Source organism: Argiope bruennichi, chromosome 8 (genome assembly GCF_947563725.1).
Source record: "Argiope bruennichi chromosome 8, qqArgBrue1.1, whole genome shotgun sequence".
Taxonomy (NCBI): domain Eukaryota; kingdom Metazoa; phylum Arthropoda; class Arachnida; order Araneae; family Araneidae; genus Argiope; species Argiope bruennichi.
The window spans coordinates 1,737,314-1,753,836 of NC_079158.1; positions in this window are offsets into that span (position 1 = coordinate 1,737,314).

Here is a 16,523-nt window from a genome sequence, read left to right on the forward strand (position 1 = left end):
TCAGCGCGTCTGAATGGTCTAAGACTCTCATTATGATTATACACTAAAAGTTTTAACGTGGTGTCATTCTGGTCTAAAAGCACAATGTTTTGAATAGGAATGAATTCTGCGCATGTGCGTGAACTCGACTCCTAAAATTTCTCTTGAATATAGAAATATTTTGACATAAAATTTTATTTTAGGAGTATAAGATTTGGAAAAGTTCGTAGTAAGTGTGGGAATAAAGGATAAAAATATCTTAAATAAAACTTTAAAAAAAAGAAAAGAAAAATATGTATAAAAAGTTCTCAGTTTCGAGACTCGAACTGAAGACCAGCAAAACTAGATGGCTCGTGCTGCCGATCTGGCCACGAAGCTTCGTACCCGCAGCGCGTCTGAATGGTCTAAGACTCTCATTATGATTATCCACTAAAAGTTTTAATGTGGTGTCATTCTGGTCTAAAAGCACAATGTTTTGTATAGGAATGAATTCTGCGCATGTGCGTGAACTCGACTCCTAAAATTTCTCTTGAATATAGAAATATTTTGACATAAAATTTTATTTTAGTAGTATAAGATTTGGAAGGGTTCGTAGTAAGTGTGGAAATAAAGGATAAAAATATCTAAAAAAAATGTAAAAAAAAAGAAAAGAAAAATATATTGAAAAATTTCTCAGTTTCGAGACTCGAACTGAAGACCAGCAAAACTAGATGGCTCGTGCTGCCGATCTGACCACGAAGCTTCGTACCCGCAGCGCGTCTGAATGGTCTAAGACTCTCATTATGATTATCCACTAAAAGTTTTAATGTGGTGTCATTCTGGTCTAAAAGCACAATGTTTTGTATAGGAATGAATTCTGCGCATGCGCGTGAACTCGACTCCTAAAATTTCTCTTGAATATAGAAATATTTTGACATAAAATTTTATTTTAGTAGTATAAGATTTGGAAAAGTTCGTAGTAAGTGTGGGAATAAAGGATAAAAATATCTAAAATAAAACTTAAAAAAAAAGGAAAGAAAAATATATTTAAAAAGTTCTCAGTTTCGAGACTCGAACTGAAGACCAGCAAAACTAGATGGCTCGTGCTGCCGATCTGGCCACGAAGATTTGAACCCGCAGTGCGTCTGAATGGTCTAAGACTCTCATTATGATTATCCACTAAAAGTTTTAACGTGGTGTCATTCTGGTCTAAAACCACAATGTTTTGAATAGGAATGAATTCTGCGCATGTGCGTGAACTCGACTCCTAAAATTTCTCTTGGCTACAAATATTTTGACATAAAATTTTATTTCAGTAGTATAACATTTGGAAAAGTTCGTAGTAAGTGTGTTAATAAAGGATAAAAATATCTAAAAAAAATGTAAAAAAAAGAAAAAAAAAATATATTTAAAAAGTTCTCAGTTTCGAGACTCGAACTGAAGACCAGCAAAACTAGATAGCTCGTGCTGCCGATCTGGCCACGAAGCTTCGTACCCGCAGCGCGTCTGAATGGTCTAAGATTCTCATTATGATTATCCACTAAACGTTTTAACGTGGTGTCATTCTGGTCTAAAAGCACAATGTTTTGAATAGGAATGAATTCTGCGCAAGTGCGTGAACTCGATTCCTAAAATTTCTCTTGAATATAGGAATATTTTGACATAAAATTTTATTTTAGTAGTATAAGATTTGGAAAAGTTCGTAGTAAGTGTGGGAATAAAGGATAAAAATATCTAAAATAAAACTTTAAAAAAAGAAAAGAAAAATATATTGAGAAAGTTCTCAGTTTCCATACTCGAAATGAAGACCAGCAAAACTAGATGGCTCGTGCTGCCGATCTGGCCACGAAGCTTCGTACCCTCAGCGCGTCTGAATGGTCTAAGACTCTCATTATGATTATACACTAAAAGTTTTAACGTGGTGTCATTCTGGTCTAAAAGCACAATGTTTTGAATAGGAATGAATTCTGCGCATGTGCGTGAACTCGACTCCTAAAATTTCTCTTGAATATAGAAATATTTTGACATAAAATTTTATTTTAGTAGTATAAGATTTAAAAAAGTTCGTAGTAAGTGTGGGAATAAAGGATAAAAATATCTAAAATAAAACTTTAAAAAAAGAAAAGAAAAATATATTGAGAAAGTTCTCAGTTTCGAGACTCGAACTGAATACCAGCAAAACTAGATGGCTCGTGCTGCCGATCTGGCCACGAAGCTTCGTACCCGCAGCGCGTCTGAATGGTCTAAGACTCTCATTATGATTATCAACTAAAAGTTTTAACGTGGTGTCATTGTGGTCTAAAAGCACAATGTTTTGAATAGGAATGAATTCTGCGCATGTGCGTGAACTCGACTCCTAAAATTTCTCTTGAATATAGAAATATTTTGACATAAAATTTTATTTTAGTAGTATAAGATTTGGAAAAGTTCGTAGTAAGTGTCTGAATAAAGGATAAAAATATCTTAAATAAAACTTTAAAAAAAAGAAAAGAAAAATATATATAAAAAGTTCTCAGTTTCGAGACTCGAACTGAATACCAGCAAAACTAGATGGCTCGTGCTGCCGATCTGGCCACGAAGCTTCGTACCCGCAGCGCGTCTGAATGGTCTAAGACTCTCATTATGATTATCCACTAAAAGTTTTAATGTGGTGTCATTCTGGTCTAAAAGCACAATGTTTTGTATAGGAATGAATTCTGCGCATGTGCGTGAACTCGACTCCTAAAATTTCTCTTGAATATAGAAATATTTTGACATAAAATTTTATTTTAGTAGTATAAGATTTGGAAGGGTTCGTAGTAAGTGTGGAAATAAAGGATAAAAATATCTAAAAAAAATGTAAAAAAAAAGAAAAGAAAAATATATTGAAAAATTTCTCAGTTTCGAGACTCGAACTGAAGACCAGCAAAACTAGATGGCTCGTGCTGCCGATCTGACCACGAAGCTTCGTACCCGCAGCGCGTCTGAATGGTCTAAGACTCTCATTATGATTATCCACTAAAAGTTTTAATGTGGTGTCATTCTGGTCTAAAAGCACAATGTTTTGTATAGGAATGAATTCTGCGCATGCGCGTGAACTCGACTCCTAAAATTTCTCTTGAATATAGAAATATTTTGACATAAAATTTTATTTTAGTAGTATAAGATTTGGAAAAGTTCGTAGTAAGTGTGGGAATAAAGGATAAAAATATCTAAAATAAAACTTAAAAAAAAAGGAAAGAAAAATATATTTAAAAAGTTCTCAGTTTCGAGACTCGAACTGAAGACCAGCAAAACTAGATGGCTCGTGCTGCCGATCTGGCCACGAAGATTTGAACCCGCAGTGCGTCTGAATGGTCTAAGACTCTCATTATGATTATCCACTAAAAGTTTTAACGTGGTGTCATTCTGGTCTAAAACCACAATGTTTTGAATAGGAATGAATTCTGCGCATGTGCGTGAACTCGACTCCTAAAATTTCTCTTGGCTACAAATATTTTGACATAAAATTTTATTTCAGTAGTATAACATTTGGAAAAGTTCGTAGTAAGTGTGTTAATAAAGGATAAAAATATCTAAAAAAAATGTAAAAAAAAGAAAAAAAAATATATTTAAAAAGTTCTCAGTTTCGAGACTCGAACTGAAGACCAGCAAAACTAGATAGCTCGTGCTGCCGATCTGGCCACGAAGCTTCGTACCCGCAGCGCGTCTGAATGGTCTAAGATTCTCATTATGATTATCCACTAAACGTTTTAACGTGGTGTCATTCTGGTCTAAAAGCACAATGTTTTGAATAGGAATGAATTCTGCGCAAGTGCGTGAACTCGATTCCTAAAATTTCTCTTGAATATAGGAATATTTTGACATAAAATTTTATTTTAGTAGTATAAGATTTGGAAAAGTTCGTAGTAAGTGTGGGAATAAAGGATAAAAATATCTAAAATAAAACTTTAAAAAAAGAAAAGAAAAATATATTGAGAAAGTTCTCAGTTTCCATACTCGAAATGAAGACCAGCAAAACTAGATGGCTCGTGCTGCCGATCTGGCCACGAAGCTTCGTACCCTCAGCGCGTCTGAATGGTCTAAGACTCTCATTATGATTATACACTAAAAGTTTTAACGTGGTGTCATTCTGGTCTAAAAGCACAATGTTTTGAATAGGAATGAATTCTGCGCATGTGCGTGAACTCGACTCCTAAAATTTCTCTTGAATATAGAAATATTTTGACATAAAATTTTATTTTAGTAGTATAAGATTTAAAAAAGTTCGTAGTAAGTGTGGGAATAAAGGATAAAAATATCTAAAATAAAACTTTAAAAAAAGAAAAGAAAAATATATTGAGAAAGTTCTCAGTTTCGAGACTCGAACTGAATACCAGCAAAACTAGATGGCTCGTGCTGCCGATCTGGCCACGAAGCTTCGTACCCGCAGCGCGTCTGAATGGTCTAAGACTCTCATTATGATTATCAACTAAAAGTTTTAACGTGGTGTCATTGTGGTCTAAAAGCACAATGTTTTGAATAGGAATGAATTCTGCGCATGTGCGTGAACTCGACTCCTAAAATTTCTCTTGAATATAGAAATATTTTGACATAAAATTTTATTTTAGTAGTATAAGATTTGGAAAAGTTCGTAGTAAGTGTCTGAATAAAGGATAAAAATATCTTAAATAAAACTTTAAAAAAAAGAAAAGAAAAATATATATAAAAAGTTCTCAGTTTCGAGACTCGAACTGAATACCAGCAAAACTAGATGGCTCGTGCTGCCGATCTGGCCACGAAGCTTCGTACCCGCAGCGCGTCTGAATGGTCTAAGACTCTCATTATGATTATCAACTAAAAGTTTTAACGTGGTGTCATTGTGGTCTAAAAGCACAATGTTTTGAATAGGAATGAATTCTGAGCATGTGCGTGAACTCGACTCCTAAAATTTCTCTTGAATATAGAAATATTTTGACATAAAATTTTATTTTAGTAGTATAAGATTTGGAAAAGTTCGTTGTAAGTGTGGGAATAAAGGATAAAAATATCTTAAATAAAACTTTAAAAAAAAGAAAAGAAAAATATGTATAAAAAGTTCTCAGTTTCGAGACTCGAACTGAAGACCAGCAAAACTAGGTGGCTCGTGCTGCCGATCTGGCCACGAAGCTTCGTACCTACAGCGCGTGTAAATGGTCTAAGACTCTCATTATGATTATCAACTAAAAGTTTTAACGTGGTGTCATTCTGGTCTAAAAGCACAATGTTTTGAATAGGAATGAATTCTGCGCATGTGCGTGAACTGGACTCCTAAAATTTCTCTTGAATATAGAAATATTTTGACATAAAATTTTATTTTAGTAGTATAAGATTTGGAAAAGTTCGTAGTAAGTGTGGGAATAAAGGATAAAAATATCTTAAAAAAATGTAAAAAAAAGAAAAGAAAAATATATTTAAAAAGTTCTCAGTTTCGAGACTCGAACTGAAGACCAGCAAAACTAGATGGCACGTGCTGCCGATCTGGCCACGAATCTTCGAACCGACAGTGCGTCTGAATGGTCTAAGACTCTAATTATGATTATCCACTAAAAGTTTTAACGTGTTGTCATTCTGGTCTAAAACCACAATGTTTTGAATAGGAATGAATTCTGCGCCTGTGCGTGAACTCGACTCCTAAAATTTCTCTTGAATATAGAAATATTTTGACATAAAATTTTATTTTAGTAGTATAAGATTTGGAAAAGTTCGTAGTAAGTGTGGGAATAAAGGATAAAAATATCTAAAATAAAACTTTAAAAAAAGAAAAGAAAAATATATTGAGAAAGTTCTCAGTTTCGAGACTCGAACTGAAGACCAGCAAAACTAGACGGCTTGTGCTGCCGATCTGGCCACGAAGCGTCGTACCCGCAGCGCGTCTGAATGGTCTAAGACTCTCATTATGATTATCCACTAAAAGTTTTAACGTGGTGTCATTCTGGTCTAAAAGCACAATGTTTTGAATAGGAATGATTTCTGGGCATGTGCGTGAACTCGACTCCTAAAATTTCTTTTGAATATAGAAATATTTTGACATAAAATTTTATTTTAGTAGTATAAGATTTGGAAAAGTTCGTTGTAAGTGTGGGAATAAAGGATAAAAATATCTAAAAAAAAAATGTTAAAAAAAAGAAAAGAAAAATACATTTAAAAATTTCTCAGTTTCGAGACTCGAACTGAAGACCAGCAAAACTAGATGGCTCGTGCTGCCGATCTGGCCACGAAGCTTCGTACCCGCAGCGCGTCTGAATGGTCTAAGACTCTTATTATGATTATCAACTAAAAGTTTTAACGTGGTGTCATTCTGGTCTAAAAGCACAATGTTTTGAATAGGAATGATTTCTGGGCATGTGCGTGAACTCGATTCCTAAAATTTCTCTTGAATATAGAAATATTTTGACATAAAATTTTATTTTAGTAGTATAAGATTTGGAAAAGTTCGTAGTAAGTGTGGGAATAAAGGATAAAAATATCTAAAATAAAACTTTAAAAAAAGAAAAGAAAAATATATTGAGAAAGTTCTCAGTTTCGAGACTCGAACTGAAGACCAGCAAAACTAGATGGCTCGTGCTGCCGATCTGGCCACGAAGCTTCGTACCCGCAGCGCGTCTGAATGGTCTAAGACTCTCATTATGATTATCCACTAAAAGTTTTAACGTGGTGTCATTCTGGTCTAAAAGCACAATGTTTTGAATAGGAATGAATTCTGCGCATGCGCGTGAACTCGACTCCTATAATTTCTCTTGAATATAGAAATATTTTGACATAAAATTTTATTTTAGTAGTATAAGATTTGGAAAAGTTCGTAGTATGTGTGGGAATAAAGGATAAAAATATCTAAAATAAAACTTAAAAAAAAGGAAAGAAAAATATATTTAACTCTTCAACCGGCTGGAACGTTGAAAGTCGCTCCAACGTATCTTTCGAATCCCGGCTGGAACGTAGGAAGTCGCTCCAACGTGTCGTTCGAATCCCGGCTGGAACGTAGGAAGTTGCTTTCCGCAAACTGTTTGAATCCCGGCTCCAACGTAGAAAGTCGTCAATGCTTTCCCCCTTAAAGGCAATAAACGAGGTGGGTCATCTGCTTGTTAAGGTCATTTTGTGGTTTTCGCTGACAGCTAGATTTTGGGTGGTCCCTCCAATTAGGGGAATGAACTCACGAGAAGTGGAAATAACGTTCTTCGCAAGAATTCCCGATTGCAGGATCGATTGGTGATATGAGCTGTATACTTCATTATTGATTTGAATATTTCATTATTTCACAGCAAATTTAATATACAGGTGAAAACTATCATACTTATTAAATATAGGGAATCCCTCATATTTACATGTCATAATCATGTATAACATTTAATGACTGTGATTAGCTCGCAAAAACAGATTTGAATTTTCAGTACTTGGTTGATGAAATATTAAAAAAATACGTTTGAACTTTTAATAATACATTTTTTAGAACGCAGTAAAATATAAAAAAAATCCTTATATAATTTTTTAAAATTTATTTTCATTCCACTTATTAATCGAGACAAATATTTATTTATAAATGTAATTTTAATTATTGCTTAGGCTTTGTATATAGATTTTGGCGAAGTATTTAATACGTAATGAAAGGCACATTTGAAAACTTTTGGATCTAATTATATATTTATTTTTTATAGTTTAGAGTGAACTATAGTAAAAGTGTTTTTAATTATTTTTATAAACGTTTTTATTTAAAGTATCTTAATAAATGTTGTTACTATTATTCTTTTTACTGCTTAATATTATTTTTTAGTTCACTATTTTAATACAAGCGCTGTTTACTGCTTTTTGCAAATCATATTTGTCTTTTTTTCGGGAAAGGGGCTCGGGAAGGAAAAAAACGTTTTTTTTATAAATATTTAAAAAAAAACAATTAGAAATTATATTTTTAAAATATATAATTATATTATAAATATATATTTAAAATCTCTATAAAAAAAACCACATTGAAATGGGAAGAAGTTTTGTGTCTTGTGACGGGCTGCGAAAAGTATAAATGAAAAAAAAAAAATAACATAGAAATAATAAGGACTATTAAAAAAAGTTTATTATATGAAAGAAAGAAAATATATTTAATAAATGGGGAACTATTATAGAAATATTTATTTATATTCAACAAAATTCGATGATGAGTGAATTTAATAGATATTGCTTTGAAAAATGGAAATAATAAATTGTATCTGTGTGATTATAATTATTGCTTTGCATTAAAACAGTATTAGCTATTTAATGAAATTAAACAAATGCATTTAAAGGCTGATACGATTTCTAGCTGTTTGAACGTATCCCAAGGCTGTGGATTTTGAACTTAATAATGAATACTGATTTACATGCAAACTTAAAAATGAAAGTAAATGAATGCAATTATAAATAAAAGTTACTACCTAACAGATGACACATTTTTTTATATATATCTGCAACAAAGCTGCTGATAATCTGTAGAATATAAATATTTTAAAATGTCTTCTAGAAGAAATTTTAAATATAATAAAATTTCTAAGATTAATAAATATAACACAAACAATACTGCATAAAATCTGTTTATTTTTTTACTAGAAATATTTTTAAAAAAATAATTAAGCGATTATTAAAAGTTTTTCATCAGAAATAGTTTGTATACTTTCTTTGAAAAGTGACAAAATTAGAAAATAACTGCCAAATTCCACGTATCATTACAGAATTCTTAAAAGTGAGAATATTAACATGAAGCTATAAATACTGAAAAAAAAAATACGAACTTCAAATACAGCAAAATTTTTAGATGAAATTTATAAAAAGGCATAATTCAATATTTGAAAGATAAATGTGATCATGAGCAAGTTTTACAATATTTCATCCACTGCAATTACATGTAAGGAAATTTAAAAAACAGATTGAGTGTGATATATCTCAAAACATGGAGCAGCGCATAAACCCACTTTGCAGATTACACATTCAAAACGTGTTTCTCTTCTCACTCTTTTACCATTTGCATTTGTTTTTGAGCAACACACGACACATCTCCTAGCAGAGTATTTTTTGTTTTCTGTTGGAGCAAATAAAGACGGAAAATGTCTGCCCGTCAATCTTCCCACATTTTCAATACTCTTTGGGACTTTAGACGATGGTAATCCTCTTCCTTCCTCACATAATCTCTCTATCAATCGCATTCTAAATTCCAGATGATTTACACTTCCTCCATTTTTTTTATAAAGCAGAAAAGCATTCCACACAGCCTGGTCAAGTAGATGTCGAAATATTTTTTTGTAATATTTCCTTTGTCGGCTTCTGGGTGAAGAATAGTATGCTAAGCACTGATCCGACTTATCAACTCCTCCCATAGATCTATTATAATCGACTACCACCTTAGGCTTTTGTTTGGTTGTAGTGGATATTTTTGATTCAACACTAACTAATGCAGCATTATGAATGGTACTTAGCATTGTTAGAACCTTCTTGTCTTTCCACTGTAGTACCATAATTTTTCCCTTTTGAAATGCTCTCAATTCATACTTTTTCAATTTTGTGTTCTTAAATTCCACCGGTAACCCTTTTCTGTTTCCTCTAACAGTTCCTATCAAATCAGTTTTATATTGAAGAAGAATTTCGGCCACTTCCGGAGAAGTATAAAAATTGTCTGTTGTTAGCTGATATCCTTTATTTTTAAGTTCATGGATTAAAGTCAGTACACATTTTGTAGATAATCCAAATTGTTCGTATTCTTCCATGAAAAGGGTTCCTTTACCGGTATAGATAATAGAATTCCAAATGTAACCGCTTTCTGATTCACAGAGTTGGAAAAATTTAATTCCGAATCTAGCTCTTTTAGTTGGAATGTATTGCTTCCATGCAAGTAAACCCTTGAAAGCAAGCAAAGACTCGTCTATTGTTACAGATTGATTGGGTGTATAAGCAGATTTAAATCTCTCAACCAGCATGTTATGGATATCAAAAATTTTTCTTAACTTTGCATTTGGATGCGTATTTTTATTGAATTCATCTGAATTCTCAAAATGAAGAAATTTCATTAGCAAACTGAATCTTTTCTCACTCATGATTTGTCCAAAGAAAGGAGTGTTTAAAATGGGTCTTATGCTCCAGTACGTTGCTTCCACAGATTTTGGCATTATTCCTTGAAGTAAAAGTAAACCAAAAAATAGATGTAACTCTTTTATATCCGTATTTTTCCAATTTAATGCTCTCGATGATGGTGTCAAATCGGTTTTGTTGAAAAAGTCTTCGGCGTATCTATTTGTTTCTTCCATAATGAAACTCATCACTGCATTATCAAAAAATATGCTGAAAAACATCATCGGATCATCTGAGTCCCCAAGGAAATTTTTTGCCGCTGAACTGATACCAGGAGTCGAAGTAAATTGAAAATTTGGAGGAGCAGGTGAAAGTGCTTGCAAGTCAATAGGACACCAACAGCGAGCCGCATTTAAAGTATCATCGTCAGACTCACTTTCAGAGTATTCATCTTCAGACGATAACATTAATTCATCACAGTCAGAATAGTCAGAATTTGAATCCATATTAAGCTCATCAATTTTCTCATAAATATAATATTAATTACTTTGACTGCAGGAATTCAATTGCAAATTTCAATAACATATTAAAGAAACTTGATGATAAAATCTTTCATTAAAGCAATCAACATTTATTTAATTAAATAAATATTAATAAGGTCTACTCAAGTTTCCTGCGCAGTGCACTTCCCTCGAGTTGCTAGACCTTTCAAACAGAAAACTATAGCCAGCAAAACTTAAGAGCCTTTGGATTTAAAATCTAAGAATAAGAATCCTGGTGAATGCCTATATAAGTCAAGCTGTTATGAAGAAAATACCAATAAGAAATTAGAATTTGAACATGTGGCCAATAAGAAAGCAGAGGCAATAAAAAGTGATAAAGGATTTATTTAGAGAGCCCCTTCCCCTCATCTAAAAGGATTTTTTTTTTTTAATGCTGCTTCGATTTTTCAGATTTTTTGGATGACATTTTGTAGAGAATATGCAACCCGTCAATTGATAACAGTCAGCAACATTTTTACTATCTACTGTCTACTCTCAATGAAGACATAATGGAACCATTCCTATTTGCTTGGAACAATGTCGAAGAGTTGGACCGATGTGGTGTAAATGCATAATATTCTGTTTTATTACCACCATGGTTCATTTATCGTTTTACTGTGCAATGTGTTTTAAGAGAAACTTCTCACAGATTATCTCAAGAATATTTTTTTTATTATTATTATTTCTATGGATTTCGGTTCTGTTCAATTGTTAGTATTCCGTAAGAAAGTGCAAGTGTTTCTCTATGTGAAAGTAGTTTTTAGGCTTGTCCGTATTGTTAATAGAAGTTTTACGATCAAATCAAGCAGTAAAATGTCAGTAGGTTTAGTGCTAACAGTTACCCGAGTTACGTTACAAAGAGAAGCGTTATATCTGGCGACAATAGCCTATTGAAGAAACATTTGTGTCTCAAAACAGGGTTATATAAAACATGCTCCAGGCAAATTGTACAATAGAAGTACTAATTTTGCATTGAAAGGGAGGATATTTTCCCTTGCTAGGCATTCAGCAAGACACGAAAGAATTCTTGAAGGATGTTACGAGTATTTCTTTTAATCTTTACCATTCTTGAAATTTATGAGTCTTGGATTCAAAAGATTTATTCATCACTCTTGAAAGCACTGTTCTTTTTATAAAATTAACGTCGGTATTATGGCAATAATCTATGAAAAAAGTTTTAAAGTTTTGCTCTTTATTCAAGTTCAAATTTTGGTTCAAAAAATTGTGTGCTCTATCATTTTTGATTTTCATATTTATTAAAGTTTTTTTCATAGAACATTTAAAGACGTACTTCTTAATATATTTAATAATAATTAATAACTAACAAGTAAAATAAAAAAAATCGATTTCTCTGTTCACTAATATAATGCAAATGGATTTTATTACTAAATTGGTTTATATTTTGGTTGAAATTCGGCTATTGATCAGACACTAGTAAAGATTGTTTCCAATAGAAAAATTGCTTCCTTTAGGAAATTTATTTCTAATGCACCTCCTAAGGCCGGTCATAATAGCAATTTTTAAAAATGAGCTAAAATTTTTTCACCAATGCTTGATTTTGCATTTGAACTTTATCTAAAGTATAACAATTTTTTTAACAAAAGCATACCACTGAAACATACTCAACATTAAAGAATAAGTTGAATCATATCTTGATATCAACAATAGAAGCAACAATAAAGACAATTTAATTTCACTTCCATAATTTCTTTCCTTTCATAATGAAATATACTGATGTAAAATATACATAAATTCGATAAATTGATATACAAATTTCAAAATAATTAATTTTTTTTTCTTTGAATTTCCCCGGGAAAATTCTAATTAAAATTTTTGTCATGCTTTAAAAATTAATAATTTACGAAAATATTAGCTTTTGAATTTTTTAAAAGCTATGTATGAATCTTACCTTTTGCTTTGATAAAAAATAGTTACAGATGATAAGATTTTAACATCATGTGACCCCAATGAGTCATCTGTGACTAGACCACCAATAACTTGTTGCTTTACCCCACCAACATGATTCTCCGACCCAGTCTTTGCTAATTAATTCTATGACGTTAAAATTCACGCTTCTCTCTATTTTTCTTATATATATAAAATAACTTATATATACTATTTCTGATTTAGCGCAATCTTCTTAATATGTAATGTCATTGTTAAGCCACTTTTCTTCCATCCAATTTTTGTGACCGGAGGATAAGATCCTTTAAATGAAGAACTCTGTCCTTCCTCCACAAACTGGCAAAACTATTACAGATTCATTAATATCTATAATTTGTTTTATTTTAATTAATGTGCCAAAATTTATAGCAAGTACTTTTATTGTTGAAATGAAATAAAAACCTTATTTTTCACTCACGGGTTTTTAAACTTCGCTGAAGTTATGATTACCTACTCTAGATTGTTTTTCTTTTATTTTATTGTGCATCCGTTTTTTGAAATTCACATGAAGTGAAATATATTATAAATGTTGCCAATGAAATTCGTTTGAATTGTTCAGACATGAAGAGCATGGAAGTACCGGTCTGAAAGGGGTAATTCTTAATTATTCGATATATGCAGCTAAGTCTCATTTTTATCTGCGAGATTTCATAATTTACGAATTTTCACAAAAAATCATGATGTTGTAACTTAATAAAATGGGTACAATTTAAATTTTGAGTTCATTGATGGAGTTAAATGAAGGAAAGGTTTCTTTCCAATATTTGGCGGCAGAGAAATGCATGGATTTAGGAAATTATTTTTGCGCTGACTTTGAGTCCTTTTTATCAAGATTTGTGACAAGATTAGGAATGATATAAGAAATTGCCATTCAAAATATTCACCTCCTAAAAATATGAATGAAATGATAATTTTTATCAGATATAAACCTCGTGAGTAAATGGATGCATTAATAAGTTTTCATATTTCAGCATTAAAATTATCTTTAAAAACGTATCATCTTACCTTATTGCTTTAATTATTTCAAAATAAGATAATATGTCAAAAATATTCAAGTTAATAATATTTTCATAAACATATTATCAATAAAATATTCACCTACTATATATTGACCAAAGATTTTTTTAAGTTCTGAAAATAATAAAACAATGGAATAGGAAACAAAAATCTAAAACAAAAAAAAATCATGCAAATTTTTATTTAAAAATTTTCAATAACAGATTATATTTTCCGAAATGAACGTAGTATTTTTACTATTACGTATTATTAAATCATTAAAAATAAATTTTTTACAATCTGTTTTAATCAGAAAACAATATTATATATATATATATATATATATATATATATATATATATATATATATAATATGCAATGCTATTTTCTTTTCGTATACCAAATATACGAGTAAACTGCTTAAAACTAAAAATTAGATGAAACTTAAGTAAAATTCTCTGAATGTCAGTAAAAAGAATATATTATATTCGTAATGCAATTTGATAAATGGTAATTCCTCTAAATCATTTACTAAATAAATTTTTCTATTATTTAAAAAAAATTATAAAATCATATTGCGGAATTTTTTATTTATTTGTGAATTTATGTGGAATTTATTTTTGAACAAATTCTATTTTTTGCAAATATTGCAGATTAAAAGAGAAGTTCTTAGTCTTCAGAGCGAAAACCAAATTCTTAGTTGAAAAACCGCATGGCAATTGCCCTGCGTTGACAGATTTATTACTTGATTAATCGGTCAGTACTATTCAAAATCCCCGATGTTTAGGGGGACGTGATAGTCGAGAAGCGGGAAAGTTTACACCCTGCTGTTAATGGTCGGGGGAAAGTAAAAACATACCAGGCCGGTTTACGAACGTTCTGCCAATTTCTTTTCTAGTAAATTGTGTTCATCCATTATTTTGACTGCGCCGTTTTAAGAACATTCTTAAGCTAGACAGCCGGCGCTCGATGGGTTAAGAGTCAAAATCCCGCACATGCGCAGAATCTATTAATATTCTTAGCTTTGTGCTTTTAAAACCAGATTTACACAATACTTAAAACTTATTGCCGAGTCGTAATAAAAGTCTTTGACCATTCAGAAGCTCACGAGGTACGAGTCCAGGTGGCTATATGGGCAGGGTGTGTCATTGTATTTTGCTGTCTTCTGTTCGAATCTCGAGATCGACATATAATTTATAATTTTTCTTTTTTTTATATATAAATTTTATCTTTATATCTCCATTATTCATAGAGTTACTATGAATCATTCTATATCATATATTTCAAAACAATATTATAAATTTAAAATATTTCTATATTTTATCGGAATTTTAAGAGTAATGTTCCCGCACATGCGCAGAATCTATTAATATTCTTAGCATTGTGCTTTTAAAATCAGATTTACACAATACTTAAAACTTTTTGCCGAGTCGTAATGACAATCTTTGACCCTTCAGAAGCTCTCGAGGTACGCGTCTTGGTGGCTAGATCGGCAGGGTGTGTCATTGTATTTTGCTTGTCTTCTGTTCGAATCTCGAGATGGACAAAGATTTTATAATTTTTCTTTTTTTTAAATAAATTTTATCTTTATTTTTCCATTATTCATAGAGTTACTATGAAACCTTCCAAATCATATATTTCAAAACAATATTATAAATTAAAAATATTTCTATATTTTATCGGAATTTTAAGAGTAAAGTTCGCGCACATGCGCAGAATCAATTAATATTCTTAGCATTGTGCTTTTAAAACCAGATTTACACAATACTTAAAACTTATTGCCGAGTCGTAATGAGAATCTTTGACCCTTTAGAAGCTCTCAGGTACGCGTCTTGGTGGGTAGGTCGGCAGGGTGTGTCATTGTATTTTGCTGTCTTCTGTTCGAATCTCGAGATCGACAAATAATTTATAATTTTTCTTTTTTTAAAATAAATTTTATCTTTATTTCTCTATTATTGATAGAGTTACTATGAATCATTCCAAATCATATATTTCAAAACAATATTATAAATTTAAAATATTTCTATATTTTATCGGAATTTTAAGAGTCAAGTTCGCGCACATGCGCAGAATCAATTAATATTCTTAGCATTTTGCTTTTAAAACCAGATTTACACAATACTTAAAACTTTTTGCCGAGTCGAAATGAGAATCTTTGACCATTCAGAAGCTCTCGAGGTACGAGTCTTGGTGGCTATATGGGCAGGGTGTGTCATTGTCTTTTGCTGTCTTCTGTTCAAATCTCGAGATCGACAAATAATTTATAATTTTTCTTTTTTTAAAATAAATTTTATCTTTATTTCTCCATTATTCATAGAGTTACTATGAATCATTCCAAATCATATATTTCAAAACAATATTATAAATTTAAAATATTTCTATATTTTATCGGAATTTTAAGAGTCATGTTCCCGCACATGCGCAGACTCTATTAATATTCTTAGCATTGTGCTTTTAAAATCAGATTTACACAATACTTAAAACTTTTTGCCGAGTCGTAATGAGAATCTTTGACCCTTCAGAAGCTCTCGAGGTACGCGTCTTGGTGGCTAGATCGGCAGGGTGTGTCATTGTATTTTGCTTGTCTTCTGTTCGAATCTCGAGATGGACAAAGATTTTATAATTTTTCTTTTTTTTAAATAAATTTTATCTTTATTTTTCCATTATTCATAGAGTTACTATGAAACCTTCCAAATCATATATTTCAAAACAATATTATAAATTAAAAATATTTCTATATTTTATCGGAATTTTAAGAGTCAAGTTCGCGCACCTGCGCAGAATCAATTAATATTCTTAGCATTGTGCTTTTAAAACCAGATTTACACAATACTTAAAACTTATTGCCGAGTCGTAATGAGAATCTTTGACCCTTTAGAAGCTCTCAGGTACGCGTCTTGGTGGGTAGGTCGGCAGGGTGTGTCATTGTATTTTGCTGTCTTCTGTTCGAATCTCGAGATCGACAAATAATTTATAATTTTTCTTTTTTTAAAATAAATTTTATCTTTATTTTTCCATTATTCATAGAGTTACTATGAATCATTCCAAATCATATATTTC